Here is a 15027-nt window from a genome sequence, read left to right on the forward strand (position 1 = left end):
TTTCTCTCGGGACTTGCTACCCTGACCTTAGCCCGCAGAGCCACTTTGCTCCTCAGCGAGCACGAAGCGCTCCTCGATGTTTAAATCTAGCGCAGTTCTGTTTGAATTGAAAGATTCCTCTTTTCCTAAGCAGAGTGTGTTGTAAAACAATCAGTGACATTTGTTAAATGGAGAACACATAGGGCAAGGACTCCATCAGCTCTGAGGAGACAGTGAGTAATGGTCTCTTAATGTCTGAGAGCTTTAAGGCTACTATAATATTCTTCAAAGTCAAGATAGCGTAGTGGGGCTCCACGCTGCTATCCCGTGTTCAGGGGCAGGCTGTTGCTGAGCGTGTCGTCAGCCACCATGCGTTAGCAGTAGCTGTGAGCAGGTGAAGGAATTAGGTGCCGTGCAACATGCATCAATGAAAAGACAGATTTATTATTTACTTGTGAGCGTTCCTATAGCTCCCATCACTCAGCTGGTTACCCGCGCCTTTGCAACGCTGCTTTGCACTTCTAACTGTGCATGCTCTGCCCTCTTCCCGACACAAATCAGTATGCTAAGCCTCAGCACATTTGGGAAGGTAGAAGAAACACAGCCTTAACCACAAAAGGGGGAACTGAGGGGAAGTATTTGTCTGCGATCAGATGGCAACCTGCAGGAGAGCTGAGTGCGGGTATCCTCGTTTTGGATCCCTCAGACTTGTGTGCTGCTGATCTCTGCCCTAAGGCTTCCTATTAGGCCTTAGGCAAGGTCCTCTCTTACTGAGGACCATCTGCATGGAGGACTCAGAAGAAAAGTCGGGGCAACGACTGCATTCCTAGTCCTGTGCTGGGTTTAGTTTAAACTGAGTGTTTCTCCCTTCCTATGCAGAGCTATGGAGCTGAGGAGTGCAACTGAGCAGAGGAGGCTGTCCAGCACGCACGCAGGACCTGTGAGGGCTCGGTGCTGGCCAGCATTGCCGTTCCTCCCGTGCACAGCACAGGGCTGAGCTGATTGACCTAGGCTGTCAGCGTTACACAAAGATGCATGTTACGCTGTTTGAAAGTTGGCCGAGTAACAACTATGTGGTAATGAACTGTGCATTTTTAGCTTCAGACTCTCTGGGACAGACCGATGGGAGCAGAGTGATGATTTATATCTTCAAACCTGTTATTTACAAGCAGTCATGTTCCTCATCTTCCTGTAGACAAATTGAAAGAGTAGTAAATTTTGCCATATACATTCCCTTGAGCTAATGCTTTTGGGAGATGTAATTTAAAACATTCATTTGTCTTGGAGAATTGAGCCTGAACAGCATTACCATGGAAATAGGTAAAAGAGCGATACTCTTTTTTTCCAAAAACTGAAAATAGGTGGACACACTCCACGCAGTCCCTACTGTAAAGAATTCACTGTCCACATAGACATAACAGAAGAAGCAAGAGGGAAATTAGGTCTCATGAGTGGCAGGCAGGTACCCTGTCTGCCAGTTCTCTAGTGATCTTAATGATCACTGCCACTAGTGACTAGTTGAGGACTAATTAAGGATTAACTGTGGGTCATGGGAAGTCAACCAGCTACCAAATGGGCATGACAGCATTGGGCACTTATTCCCATACTGGTCACATAGACCTGAAAGTGCACCCCTAGCTTTTAGTAAGCGCAGGGCTACTAACGCTTTAGAACTGATCTGGAGTACAGCTCTGCCTTGTTTCTAAGGGGAAAAAAAATCTTATGTGTGTATATGTGGGAATGCAGCCATAATGTGAATAAAGCTAGTGTAAGGTACAAAGCGTGGGGGAGATCAGGCCTTAGAGTATTTGCACTTCTTCCTTTCTGGACATTTTTATGAGGGCAGTGTTGTTCAGTAGGACTCACCCCCATGCAGAAGGATTTGTAAGAGCATGGACTAGAGAGGGATTGTTTTTTTCCTTTGCAAATAGTCTCGTGTTTTAGTATCAACATCATTCCACAGCGCCTGTGGCTTACCACCCAAAAAGCTAAGTTTAAGGAAGGGGTGAAATACAGCTATTTTCTGTACTATGTCTGGTTTCCCTGCAAATCTGCTTTCAGTATGGAAAATGGATTTTTAAGGGCTAATGAGGAAACCAGTAGATCTAGTTAAATGGATTGGGTTCTCTTTTAACTTGAGTAATTCGACTAGCTTGAATGGAGTTGTTACTGATCTACAAGAAGGAATTGCCAGTTGTGCTATGGTCTTCCTATGTGATGCCAGCCAAGCTTCTGTAATGACTTTGTGCCTCAGTTTCTCCTCTCCTACCCTCCTGATCCTGTCTACTGAGACTGCAAAACAGTGAGTGCTTCTTACTGTGAATGCAAAGCACCAAGTCCCCAGTGTCTGCTATGGCACGTGGGCAGAGCTAATCACAGATTCATAGAAGTGCTGGTCAGAGACTAAGGCACGAGCCCCTCTCTCTTTTCACTTTCCTGCTGCACGGCTACGACATACTCAGGGTTCCTTGAATACTTTATTTCTGCTTTGAAATTATCATGAAGTAAAAGGAGAAGACTTTACTCATGTGTCCAGAGCTACCTCACGGTAATGCTACAAGCAAATTGCCAAATCCCTCCGTGCTCTGCATCTGCCTTTCTTCCGGCGTGTGACAAGATCAGCTACGGCTGATCAGAGCTCAGAAGTGCCCCCTACTTCATGGTGCAACTACCCCAGTCTCATAGTCCTGTGGCTGGCAGGGCACCTGCTTGCCTGCCTGCCTGCCCGATACTACTTAGGTATCTCAGCACTATGCTAAAACAGTAGTAATGTTTTCTAGTACTGAACAAAATATGTCTTCCATGGTGTTCCTTAGCTAACGCTGCTGCATATTTTAAAGTAGCTTCCCTAGACCTCGTGCTCTCTGCCTTGTTATCTTCATTTTCTGTGCAGCAGCTAGGTGTGTTTGCTCTTTTAACCTGGTGTTTCATGTATCTGGAAGATGGTGAATGCCCCATATTTTCCAGAACCACTTCTGTTGCTGTCTGCACATTATCTAGCCCTCTCCCTGCAAGAGATACAGTCCCTGTCACAGCACTGAGTCCCTCCCTTCCCTGCAAAGAGGCAGGAGGAAAAAGACCACTTCATAAATTCTCTCATTTCATCACCTGCCGACTCCAGTTCACCTCTATCATTTTTAGTGGAGTAATTGTCTTGTTTACTTTCTGTCAGGTGCAGATTTGTCCACGACGCACTATGCTTTCTGGGAGCCTCTCTGTGACTCTGATACTCAATATCTCTTTCTGCTTCCTTAATAATCCTCCTAACTCACTTTTCCTTGTTTTTATAGGTCTTCGAATCCCCTTGCTAGGTAGTTCATATCTTTAATACTGTTCTCTTTATTGCTTGTACTCCTCTTTACCTTCTGGCTTAAATGCATTGGCTGCTAATGCCTTGGGTTTTGCTCCCAGTCTAGACTTGTATAATCAACACTTGGTTCACAGCAGGTGAAAGAGTAATTTTCTGGAGTCACCCATGGACCTGTGCAAGCGAGAGGGAATCCAAGGGCAGAGCCCTGCTTTCTCTGCTCCCCGATCTGCCTCCCACTGATGCTCCAAAGGCACCGCTTGCACAGTGCCATAGCTTCCTTTCCTTTTCTGTGGCCTATTGTTATTTCAGGAACTGACTTAGTCTCTTATTAGGCTTGTTTGGCATTTAGCACAGCAAGGGTGGGAATGCAGGCATCTCCCGTGTACAGATAGAAAGATATACCCCAGGCAGTACTAGTGGGGCATTTGTAGGCTTATATCTGCAGAGGGTATAATGCAAGTTCAAGGGAAGCAGAGGGGTAGAATTGACTGTGGGCTCTTCGGCACATGAAAGCGAACATAACACTCCCTAAAGGGGCACTGTTCCAACCTTAAATGTGTAAGCTGGAAAAAAATATGATCGTATTCCAGTACTATTGCACTAAAGCTGGGAAGAACTCAGGTGGAAATGAACAGTGGAAAATACTAGGATGTTCTGCAAATTAGACTCTCTCAAAGCCAAGCCTGAATCCTTGTGGTGGTCTGTTCTACTCCACAGACCACTTTTACATCTGGTATCATCAATTATATGTGCAAGATTGGTGTTAGGCAGCTGAAAGTAGTCCTCAGCTGGGTAAGCATCAGAAGTGTGATGAAGTGTGTGATTTATTTTGCCCCAGTATCGGGAACAAATCCAGATAGGGTTTCATCCCCTAGCCCAGCTTTCAGCCTGTGCCCGTACCAGAACTGTTGCAGTCACTCCCTACTAACCACAGTCCTGTTTTGCTGGGTCGCTGAGTGGGGCCTGCTCCACATGGTGTGCCTTGGGGCCTTTAGCAGGGGGTAAGCGTCAAAATGTCCCTAATCCAGTCCAGTATCACTCCCAGTGCTGTCTGCAGGTTCTTCACAACAAGCTATGCTAAAAAAGACAACTTCCTTCTAATCCCAGATACAGAACTTTTCCTCTGATCAATACATTTGCTTATCTCCACATAAATATTTCTGTATGCGATTACATTCTTCAGGTGAACCCAGGACTGCTAGCAGGAGGGGAACATCTCCACAGACAGCCTGTTAATAGAGTGAAAATGAAAATCCAGGGCCTTTCTTGTTCACACTGAGGAGGTAAAACAGAGTGTTCTCCTTTTCTCCGACCCTCACCTAATTTCCTGTCTTGCCTTTTAGTCTGCGGCACTAATGATGCTAAGTGATCCAGCAGGATGACTTTCCATTGAAGACCCAAGAGAGGCCAGGTAGCTGAAATATTGTGAGGTTATTCAGAAAGGCAAAACTCTTGAGGAACAATTATAGCTTCTTCTTAATGGCAGAAAGATGTGCCAGTATGATTCCATCTTCCTAGTGCTCAGAAGTTAGATGTGCTCAGAAGTTAGATGTGCTTTTAAGGCCTTACAAGCACTGGTATGTGCATAGTACATCCTGTGCAAGGTATTGCTGTGCTTTGTTGCTGGTATTTTGAAACCAAAAAGCTTGCATTGAAGTAGAGGGGACAAAGACCAAGTAAGACATAAAGGCATCATACTGAAGTAGTTATGATTTTGGCATATCACAAGAGGCAGTGAAGGCTTTTGCACTGAAGAGGAGAGTGATGCTGAGAACTCCTGGGTCCTTTCATATTCAGAGCCAAAACATGCAGGCAAACCTGATTGCCTTTTTTCTTGGATACCATTGCAAAAATTAATAGATTGAGCGAAGAACACAGTGTGTGGAAAAGAGTAAAGTATTAAAAACACTGTTTCATGAGATGTTATAAACAAAATTAATTTCAGTTGGCTTGCAGGTAAATGCTGCCACAAGGCCTCAGGGACACTTTTTGGATGCTTAGAATATGAAATGCGTCCTGCCATCTTGGAGGGATTTGTGTGCGTGACTTGCTACATTTAATTATTTATGTGTATATTTATTTTGCTTTATTGGAAGAGACAAAAACAGAAGTGGGCGGTGTTCTGAACAGTCTCCCAAACTTGTGGTTCTGCAGGACTTTTGCCTGAACTCCTGAACCAGCTGGGGCAGGGGTCTTCTGTCCTGCCTACTGGCTGTCTAAATGTAGGCTGAGCAGACTTTATCTCCTCCTAAGGAAGAGGTTGGAGATGAGCCAGCTGGAAGGGCTGGTCTCTCTCCAGTGACTAGCGAGACCATCTAAATGAGGTGTAACTTCTGGAGAGCTGAAGCTAGGTGAGAGGTGTTCTACTCTTACTGCCAGAAATACAAAGATATTTAGTAGGAATTATCTAGCTATCTCTGTAGTTAGGTGCTCTGGAAACTCTTGCGTTCTCTAGACAACACCTTGAGGGTGACTAGGGATAGATATGAGTGCCACCCATTGCAAGTAGCTGAGAGTGTCTGTTCCTGAGTAGTGGAGAACAAATATTTTCTCATCTGGGCGTTTAGAGAATAAAATGGTAGAATGAAATCCCGCCGTTTTGATTGCCCTGTTGCTTTGCATCTTCTGATATCAAATATATTCTAACTTTAGTCATGAAAACCGTTGGCTTTGGAGTTAATGTTGCAAAGTTCCTCAGAGCACAATGCACCACTTTTCCTGTGCTATACAGAAATAGCTTCTATTTTGAGGATTTGTAGGAATATGGGCTAGACCCAAGGGGCAGTCTGGGAGGGAAAGCAAGACAGGCATCACAGGGAGATGATCCTTTTTGAAAGGATTATTTTCTTTATTTCATTCTCTTTTAAAAATCATCCTTATTGTCTTCCATTCCCAACTCCTCAGCAGTTTCAAAACACTTGATTAAAAAGTCATATTCGTGTATGCCTGGTGCCCTAGATAGCTTCTGCTTCCACTTTCAAAAGAAGCTAAAATTCTCAAGTGAGGGTAAATGGGGAAAGTATTAGAGCAAACTGGGTAGATACAGTTCCTCTGGAATGGAGGGAGGTGGAAAGCGTACGTAGAAATCACATCCCCTGACAAGACTTGTCAGGCAAGACATTAGTCACAGACTGAGTCAGATGGCTTCCTGAATTACACCAGGACAGAGCAGCTATCATCAAATGACACATCACATTGTGGCACTTTGGGCCAAATTGCTTAATACTTATGTATTTCAGCTTAACTGTCTGTGGAACAAGGACAACACAGTGTTTGCTTCTCCCAGGAGGTAAATATGTGAGGAAGGTAATAAGTTCTTTAGATAGTCACGTTATGGGACGATACATCAGCGCATACTGTGCACTGAGGCTTATGCATTGTTATCTGTTATCTCTGAACTTGCCATTTCATATGGATGTATCTGGAAGCATCTGCATAAGCATCCTGGATTGGAGACGTTTTGCCAGTGTCCAGAATGGAAGGTATCATCCCATTTGTGAGAAGTGCTCCTGCTCCCTGATATATGCCAATGAAACTTTTGTACTTTCCCACTCCAAATGTCACATGTGCATTTTTTCTGTGCATGCACATACATGGTGGAAAATTAAATAGGCTTCATTATGCTACCCCCTTAAGCATAAGGTTATTAAAATGTGAACTCAAAGTGGTAAAGCCAATTTCATAACTCATGTAGTAACGTTCCGTCTATTCAATAAGGCAGTTCGTTGATCTGCAGCAGCAAATTATACTTTTTGAGCATTTAAATAATACTTCCACTTGGCTTCCAGTTTACGAGGCAATTTAATATTTCCCTGGGCTCACTAAGTGCTGACTGTACAGAACTTCTGGGGTTGGGCATTTATTCAGCATAGAAGCTTGAACAAAGTTATCGCTGTTTTATGTACAATATGGGAACAACATTTCCTTTTAGGAATCTCCCCTTTTTCCAGCTACCACCAACACCATTGGACTATGCTGAATTCTGGCAACCATATCCAAAAGGAGTGGATTATTCTAAGTGAGCCACGTTACAGGAAGCCAGCGTCAGGAACCCCAGGTCCAAATGGGCCACGGTGTCAGATTTCTGCAGGTGGCCTGACCTGGTCACCATCTCCTCAGAAACACCAAAGGACCCAGCACCTCCCCTGAATAACGAGGAGAACTCAAGCACAGGAACTGGGTGCCTTGAACAAAACTATCTCAGAGGTAGCCATTGAACAAGAATTGTTGGTTTCTCTGTGTTGAGTGTTGAATGACTTGAAGAAGATATTTTATGACCCTAACGCTGTTTTGGTTTTCCATTTATGCTGGCTCATGAAATGAAAGATACTGCCACTCTCTACAACCCTTCTTTCATCTGTATCCTTAGACCATGGCTATTAGGACCATTCTTGGTGGAGTCCTCACAGTGCTGGCTGCAAGTCCCCTTTTCCTGTCCATTTGCAGTCATGGTCATGCCGGAAATCTGCCAGAACACTGGACCAAATTCCTGCAGACAGAAATATCCCCATTCTAATATTTCTTGTTCCAAATGAACCTTCCTTCAGCTAAAAGCCCACCCTGGACTGGAAACGTAAAGATGTTTATTCCAGGATGTTTCAGAAGAACATTTTTGAGAAATTGCCTTTAGGTGGCAGCAGGAGTACAAGAATATTCAGCCTCTTAAGTATGTTGGGCTGCTGTGATGCAGTGACTGTGAGCTGAATGTAAAGCAAGTTTACAATCCTTTCACAGCCTAACACAACACACATTAGTTTTTATTTGCATTATTAGAGCACCTCACCCGTGAACTGAAGTCATGAGCCAGGACCTGTCTGTCCAGTCTTTTGTGCCTCTGTATGTAACCCCTATGTGGGGATAGTCTGGAGACTTAACAGAATACGGAAATGACATAGTCCCTGCCCAGTTCATCTCAGTCTGGACTCAACACTGCTTGCACCACATTGCAATGGAGAGTGAAAGGCAAGGAATTGGGAGAGGAGAATGGTGGAGATCACAGTGTTGCTTGTTTGCCTGTTTTGCAAGTCAAGGCAAAACTAATATCAGTCTTAATACTCTTGCAGTAGAGCTGCCAGACTTTGCAAAACTTCCCGTCTGTGGGGTGGTCCTACTGCTTGCTTATCTCCTGGGAAACTGAAAGATACTTCTCTATTAATCCCCTCATTTTCAGACTCTTCCTTCAGGTCTTGTTTACTCTGGAAGGAGTTTCCCAGTTGATGTGTCCATCATGTTCCCTTGGAAATACTTTGAAGCTATGGTCTGCTTATGGGGCAAGGAAGCCTGCAAAGGCCTTCTCCTTTGGAGACTGGTATGCCTCCAAAGGCCTTCTCCTTTGGAGACTGGTATGCCTCCAAAGGCCTTCTCCTTTGGAGACTGGTATGCCTATGTCTCTCCAGAAGAGGAAAGGGGGTCTGGAAGTGTCGACTCTCTGAACTCCACAGGAGTGCCATTCAGGCACTGCCATCTAGCCAAAAATGTGCCAGTAGCTTTCAGTACTGCAGAGAGAGACTTGCCTCTGACCAGGCTGGCTTTAGGCTGATGGAAGGCGAGGCAGAGGCTAAGCTGCTGCTGTCATCCTCTGCCTCACCATTAAGTGACTGTTGCCTTAGTCGGGCAAAGGTCCCCATAGTTTGGGGCCTGAAGCAATTGCCTGGATGCTGCCCTCTAGCAACCTTCTGCTCTCAGGACTTGCTGGCCTCAGTCACACCATTTCTCAGTGCTGCTCCAGAGAAGAAATCCCATTTTCCCCGTATGTTGGGCCCCTGCCTCCCCAAGAGGGCCTTGGAGTGGCACCACTGATGGGGCTACTTTTTGAAGAGCGAGCAGATACACCTGGTTTGTACATTCACAGTGACTTGCTGAAGCTGCTGACTCAGTGGGACAGGTCCCAGCATCCCGACCTTCCCCATCACGCTTAAACCTCCTTCCATTCATCCTGTCAGTGAACAACTACCGTTGCCTCACACCCTCCTGGAGTCTAGCCATTTATCCAGCTTTTATGGTGAGTAAATAATATGCTCAGTTATATGTCTGGAAATAAGGTTCTGTACAAATTCCTCGGGCAATCAATATACAGAGTCATTTTATGTTAGAAATAGCTTGTTCCAAATGGCTATATATATCTTTATTATACTGTAAATTCATACACTGTCACTGGCAGCTACATATGCCTTATTACCCAGCTTTGGTTGCAGAGCAAACTCCTTCCCCCCTTCCCTTTCCAAGCCTCTTCCTTTCTCCTCCTGTCCCCCTGACTCAGGACCAAGGAATCAATCTGTCCCTCCAATGAACCACAAAATTCTCTCCTTCCCTTCCTAATGCAGAATTGTCCTCTTTTTTTTTTTTTTTTCTTAAAATACCCACCTTTGCAGCCCTCTCACGGAAGAAACAAGCTTCAGATGTTCATACCCTATAGCTTTAGCTCCAAAGGACCATCAATTTTATCAGAAATCATCTGCATCCTCTGGTTCAGGTCCCTCAGGGTCTGGGGACTAATTTGAAGGGTTTCTGAAAGAGAACTGAGAAAGTTTCTAAGAAGGTATTAGGACCCCTGGTTGGATAAAGCAGGGCAAGTTTACGTCACAGAATATGAACTGTATTGGCACTGAGGTAGGGATGGGGCCGATGGGTACTTACTGTCCCCAAGCAGCCGGGCTGGCTGCTTTCCAGTCCCGGGTTTTAACTAGCAAATCACTGACAGTGGCACAGCAGGTTTTTGGCAGCTGTGAGTCTTCTCTGTGGGAAAAACAAAATCAGGAGAGAGGCAGAGCATGGTGATATTTGCAGGTGGAGAACAAGAGCCCTTGAACACAGGCAGAGCTGACGCCGTAGAAGCACTCCCCCTTGCTTTCCTGAGATGCAGGAATGAAAGCTATTTGCAGGGTTAAAGATATGGGCATTGGAGACAGCAAAATAAGCGATAATGGCCTGAAAAGAAGGCCGGGAGATGAAGCGTGGCTGTGCCCTGAGAACAGAGGCTGCTTGCTCAGCAAGTCTTGCTGCTGCAGCTCAGCTCTGAGCAAATTCAGAGTGAAACCCACCTTCTGACTTTGAATTATTTTAGGGGAGGTGTCTGTTTTTTACAGTTCCTAGCACCATTCTGCCCGGAGAGAGCGAGCAGGGCTCGTCCCACTCTGGCGCAGCTGCGGAAAAGCCTTGGCGAGGTGACAGCTAGTTCCTGCTGTGGGAGAGAGGAGGGGTGATGCTCGTGGCAGTGAGGAGTGTGGGTTGAGGCTCACTGGCTAAGCCAGAAGGAGGGAAATTTCTTTGCAAGCCCAGCATGTTTGAGCAGAAGTCCTGAGGAGGCAACTAAAATGCTTCCTTGGGAAACCGTCTTTGCTTTTCAGAGTGAGAGTGAGTAATCTGGTGCACCCACACCACAGGGCTAGGTTTGGGTCAAGGGGCTGAAATGTGGCCCACAGGCCTGAGATGGAGAAGTTTCTCCCGATCCAGTAAAAACCTCCCTTGGAGGAAGAGTATTTATCTATACTGGAGTCTGGGTGCTTTGCTTAGCACAGAGGTGCCCAAATCTTCAGCAGTGACCTTTGGCCAGGCATCTTGGGCAGATTTGCTGTCAGCTCCCCAGTCTGACAGAGAGGGGATAAATGAAGTCACACAGCATGGTTATGAGATGTCTAGAGAGACAGTCAGTCAACCAAACCAGGAGGACTGGCTCCAGCCCTCCAAGCATCGTTTCCTCTCAGCAGATGAGGGAGTGAAGCCCTACCACAGCCCACAGGCAGGCCAGCGCTGCCTCGTGCAGGGAGGCAGAGCTCCACTCCAAAGGCCAATATAGTCCTGCAAAATAAAGTCACGGCTGGAGGCAGTAGACACATCCTTTGCTCTGTAAATCACCACGACCTGATTGATTGCAGGGCTAGCCTTGGCATTGGTGATGTCGCAAAAAGTTTCCTTTGAAGGAGTCTTCAGAGAAGTGTTTCTCCCCTTAGTCTCCTGTGAAGTTGCCTGTGATAGAACATCTGCTCCGCACTATTGGCATGGAGGTAGCTCACAAGAAGAAGAGAGAGGGAGAGAGACTGCTGTTCATCTTATTGACTGCTTATTCACTTCTTTAAAAGTAATTAGGAGTTTAATCAGAGTTTCTATGGATTTTTGGGGGAATCTGTAATTAAAATCTGCACAATTCCCTCCCTTGCATTATATACTCCACTTTCTCCCAGTGCTGCTCAAATATCTTTAATATTCTCACTTTCTCTAATGGAAACTGTCAAGTACCCCAACATAAAAATGAACAGCTAACAAAACTGCTGCAACAGGCTGCCAAACTGCAGCCCCCAACAGTTTTTTGTTGTTAGGAAAGGTCTGATCTGTGATAACAGCCCAGTCTGTAGGTTAACAGGCCTGATCGACTCCAAGCTGCTTTTTCTCTAATGAATAGAGATGTTTCTTTTCATCAGCGATAGAGTGCAGCGTATGGAGAGGGGGAAGGGAAGGAAAAGAAAAAAAAAGATGTCTCACTGTGTAGGGATGGAGCCAGTCTCTTGATAAGCTTTCAATTAAGAGCAGATTAAAATTAGGTTTATCTTCTCCTGAAAATGGCAATGACGTTAATGTAATAATACAATGTAATAACTTAATAGCCCAATTGGAAGTGACTCATCCACATCAGAAAGATCAAAATTTTGCTGTCTAGTTCTGGGGAGGTTAAGTGTGTCTGTCCCTCATTCCTGCAGGCATGCAAGTGTCCGTAGGGAAACTGAAGCTGGATAGTAATTCATGGCCTGGCTGCTTCTCCTCCCTGGCTGATCCTCAAGGTGGCTGGTTTAACTTCCTCCAGGGCTGCTGGGAGGTGAGAGTTGGGTCAAATGTGGCTGGGGAGATGATTAAGGGCTCTGATTTGCCTTGAGCTGCAAATCTCCTGATAATTAGTATATTCCTAGAGGAAGATCTTCACCTGCTGGCAGGGATTACGTTTGGAGGGGAGCCAGGGTTAGCCCAGCTTTCTTTCTCAGTGGCAGACCTACAGCGTTTGGTGCAAAACTCCTTTGTTAGCTCCTGTCTGGTGGAAAGACTCTGTGTGCTTGGAGGGGAGTGTGCAACACACTGTACAAAGCCTTCTCATGTGCTGATCTGTATGCTTTATACCGGCAAGCCAATTGTCAGCCATGCAGATGGTGGTGGGATTCAGCAGTGTGATACTTGATGGAGACCAGAGCAAAGCTGTCATCTTGGTCTGAACCCAACCCTATCTTGGAGGAATACTTTGTTGGTGTTTCTCTTCCGAGGCACGCAGGGGCATCAGCAGACCCTGAGGCTGCATTTTGCTAGGCCCTGTATTGCGTGTAGCTCCTGTCCCCCAGTAGTTCAGTGTCAGTGGAAGAACAGACAAGAAGGATTAGAGGTGCAGAGGTGTGTGATGGGTCAGTGTGTAGAAACAACAAATTCTGAGTTTCAGCTGAGTCCACCAACTCCTGGACCCCAGCGTTTACCCAATCCCATTGCTCCACGAGGGAAAGGACACGGTCCCAGATCTTTGAGGTGTAGTGGCAAATGGCTGGCATTGCAAGGAAAAGACCCAGGGATTAAACACCTATGGCTTGTTGTTTTCTACTTCACAGTCGAGCCCATGACATGCATTAAGGACTGTGAAATCTGCTGGGGAAATCTCCTCTGTTCAGGTAACAGAAATAAGTTTCCTCTGCAACATGAGTGTGTTAGTGAAAGCTGCTCTGTGCAGTGTTTGCTGCCCTAAGCTCAGGTGTTGACCCCTGCAATTAACCCAAACCGTCACCTAGCAAGAATCTGATTGAACTGGTGTCACAGGAGACCACAGCTGCTTGTTCAGCTGATGTCTGGATGAAGCTGGATGATCTCAAACATGCCCTTTGGTTTCAGGGAAAAATCCACTCCTGCATTTCCAGACAAGGTAGCGTTTCCTGCTCTTCCTGGACAGAGACTACCTCAATTTATTTGTGCCTGGGGAAAAAAACATAGAAACACTTACAATTTTTTAATGAAAAATCCCCGTGAGATCATTGCGATCCACTTGGCTCTTAACACGTGCGGCCCTTTGAATGCAGGATGCGTGTCCAATTCACAGCTGCTGGAATGTGGTAATCCCACTGCAGATTTGGGCGCTGCTTCTGCAAAGAGCTCCAGGTTCTCTGCTTATAAAGCTGTGTGGCTTTGTACTGTGAGCCTGTGAGGGCCAGAAATCAGTCTCCCAAGGGGCTGATGGCCAGAGCAAAACCTTTATAGGAAACTCTTCTATTAAGAACCCGATAGTCTAGAATTATCCTCAAAGTTTACTAGCTGTTTGAAACTGCTGCACTGCCTCTAGTTGTTCTGCCTGGAGAGTTCTGGTATTATTACCACCAATCTATGACATCTCCTGCTGATCAGTGCTCTGCTTCCAGATGTGCAACGTCTACTGCCACCTTGGAGGGCATTCGGTATTCTCTGCACACCCTGCAGAGTGGATGTGATATAGCTAATTTCTTACCATCCTTTTCCAGAGGTGACTAGCGCACGGTGGACAAGATGCCACCATAGCTGGTGCCAAGAGGTTGAGACGTTTGGCTTCAAGGGGAGAGGCAGGAAGGAGCTTCCAATGCAAGGTAATTTCTGGTGTCTTTTGCTGCCTCTTCATTCACTTGGACCTCAGATAGTGACTGGGCTCTGTGAGCTGCCTTTTGGCTTGAGGACATCTGATTTGACCGGGGGGGGTGGGGAGTAATTTGCTCATCTTGTTTTGTGGGCTGATCAGCACTGCAGCCTGTAACTCATGTGTCAGGGAAGACTACCTGTCTGTCTGCTCTCTGCAGCATTTCATGGAAGAGGGTATAAAAGGCTTCTCTTCCCTTGGCGCAAAGGCTGTCCAGTTGTTCCAGGACCTGGGGTTTGAGTTTTACACATAAGGAGTGACCAGATTAAATGCACTATCTTCCCAGACAGAGCACTCAAGACGTTTAAATAATAATGTGTGTAATGACAGCAATTTTCAGCTGAGAATGTCTAACCGCTTGAATGAGTTACTGTGTGTTTGTGTGCTGGCCGCTCTGTTATGCGCTGGAGATTTCCTGGGTTTCAGCATGTTGGTAACTGTCTTTTGCCTGTGAGTTTATTTAGCTGAAAACAATGAACGAAAGCAGTTTTCCAGTAAGTCAACACTTACCTGTGCCCAAACACAAAATTCTTTACAGCAGTATTTACTCATGTCTGACCTTTAGGTTGGGCCTAATCCTTTACCTGTTGAAGGTGAGTGACTCCCTGTGATTGACTGCAGGGTGGGTCTTGTCGCTTCAGTGTCTATGCAGGGCGAACAAGTTCAGTGGTAAAGACAGTGAAAACCAACAATGAGCAATTGAGGTAACAAGGAAAGATAAGCCTGGCGAAAAATAATGACTTCTTTCTCTTGGCCTTATGGGTTGTGATTTCTCCATCTATAAAATGGGTGTATAGGACTCCTGTCATGATAGTATTCTAGCTTTAATTCAGTGCTGCCTCTAATGCACTGTGAAGTCTTCCAACGGCGAGTGACAGCGCAGCAATGATACGGTCATGAGTCTAACACAGACCTTTGTGGTTTTCCCTTTCCCTCTCTTGCTTGGCTATGCAGCAGAGGATATTAGAATGGGAAAAAGCAGCTGGAAACGATTAAGGTGGGAAGTAATGAGGACCTGGGTAATAGCCATAGGAAGAAGGGAAAGGGGGGAAATTGAGCAAAAATTGAGGAAGCCAGTAGATTTAGGGGTTGAAAGTGGCCCACCTATAAGCAA

At 45.7% G+C, this 15027-nt stretch overlaps 1 protein-coding gene across 2 annotated transcripts in view; it reads left to right on the plus strand.

Annotated features, from left to right (window-relative positions):
- Positions 1–13168: 13168 nt before the first annotated feature.
- Positions 13169–15027, plus strand: part of SLC15A2 (solute carrier family 15 member 2) — a 93548-nt gene continuing 91689 nt past the window's right edge. For both annotated transcript variants that reach the window (XM_068949040.1, XM_068949039.1), the window contains exon 1: positions 13169–13866. The gene's annotated coding sequence lies outside the window, so the exon portion shown is untranslated. The remainder of the gene's footprint in view (positions 13867–15027) is intronic.

The sequence above is a fragment of the Struthio camelus genome, chromosome 6 (genome assembly GCF_040807025.1).
Source record: "Struthio camelus isolate bStrCam1 chromosome 6, bStrCam1.hap1, whole genome shotgun sequence".
Classification (NCBI taxonomy): Eukaryota; Metazoa; Chordata; class Aves; order Struthioniformes; family Struthionidae; genus Struthio; species Struthio camelus.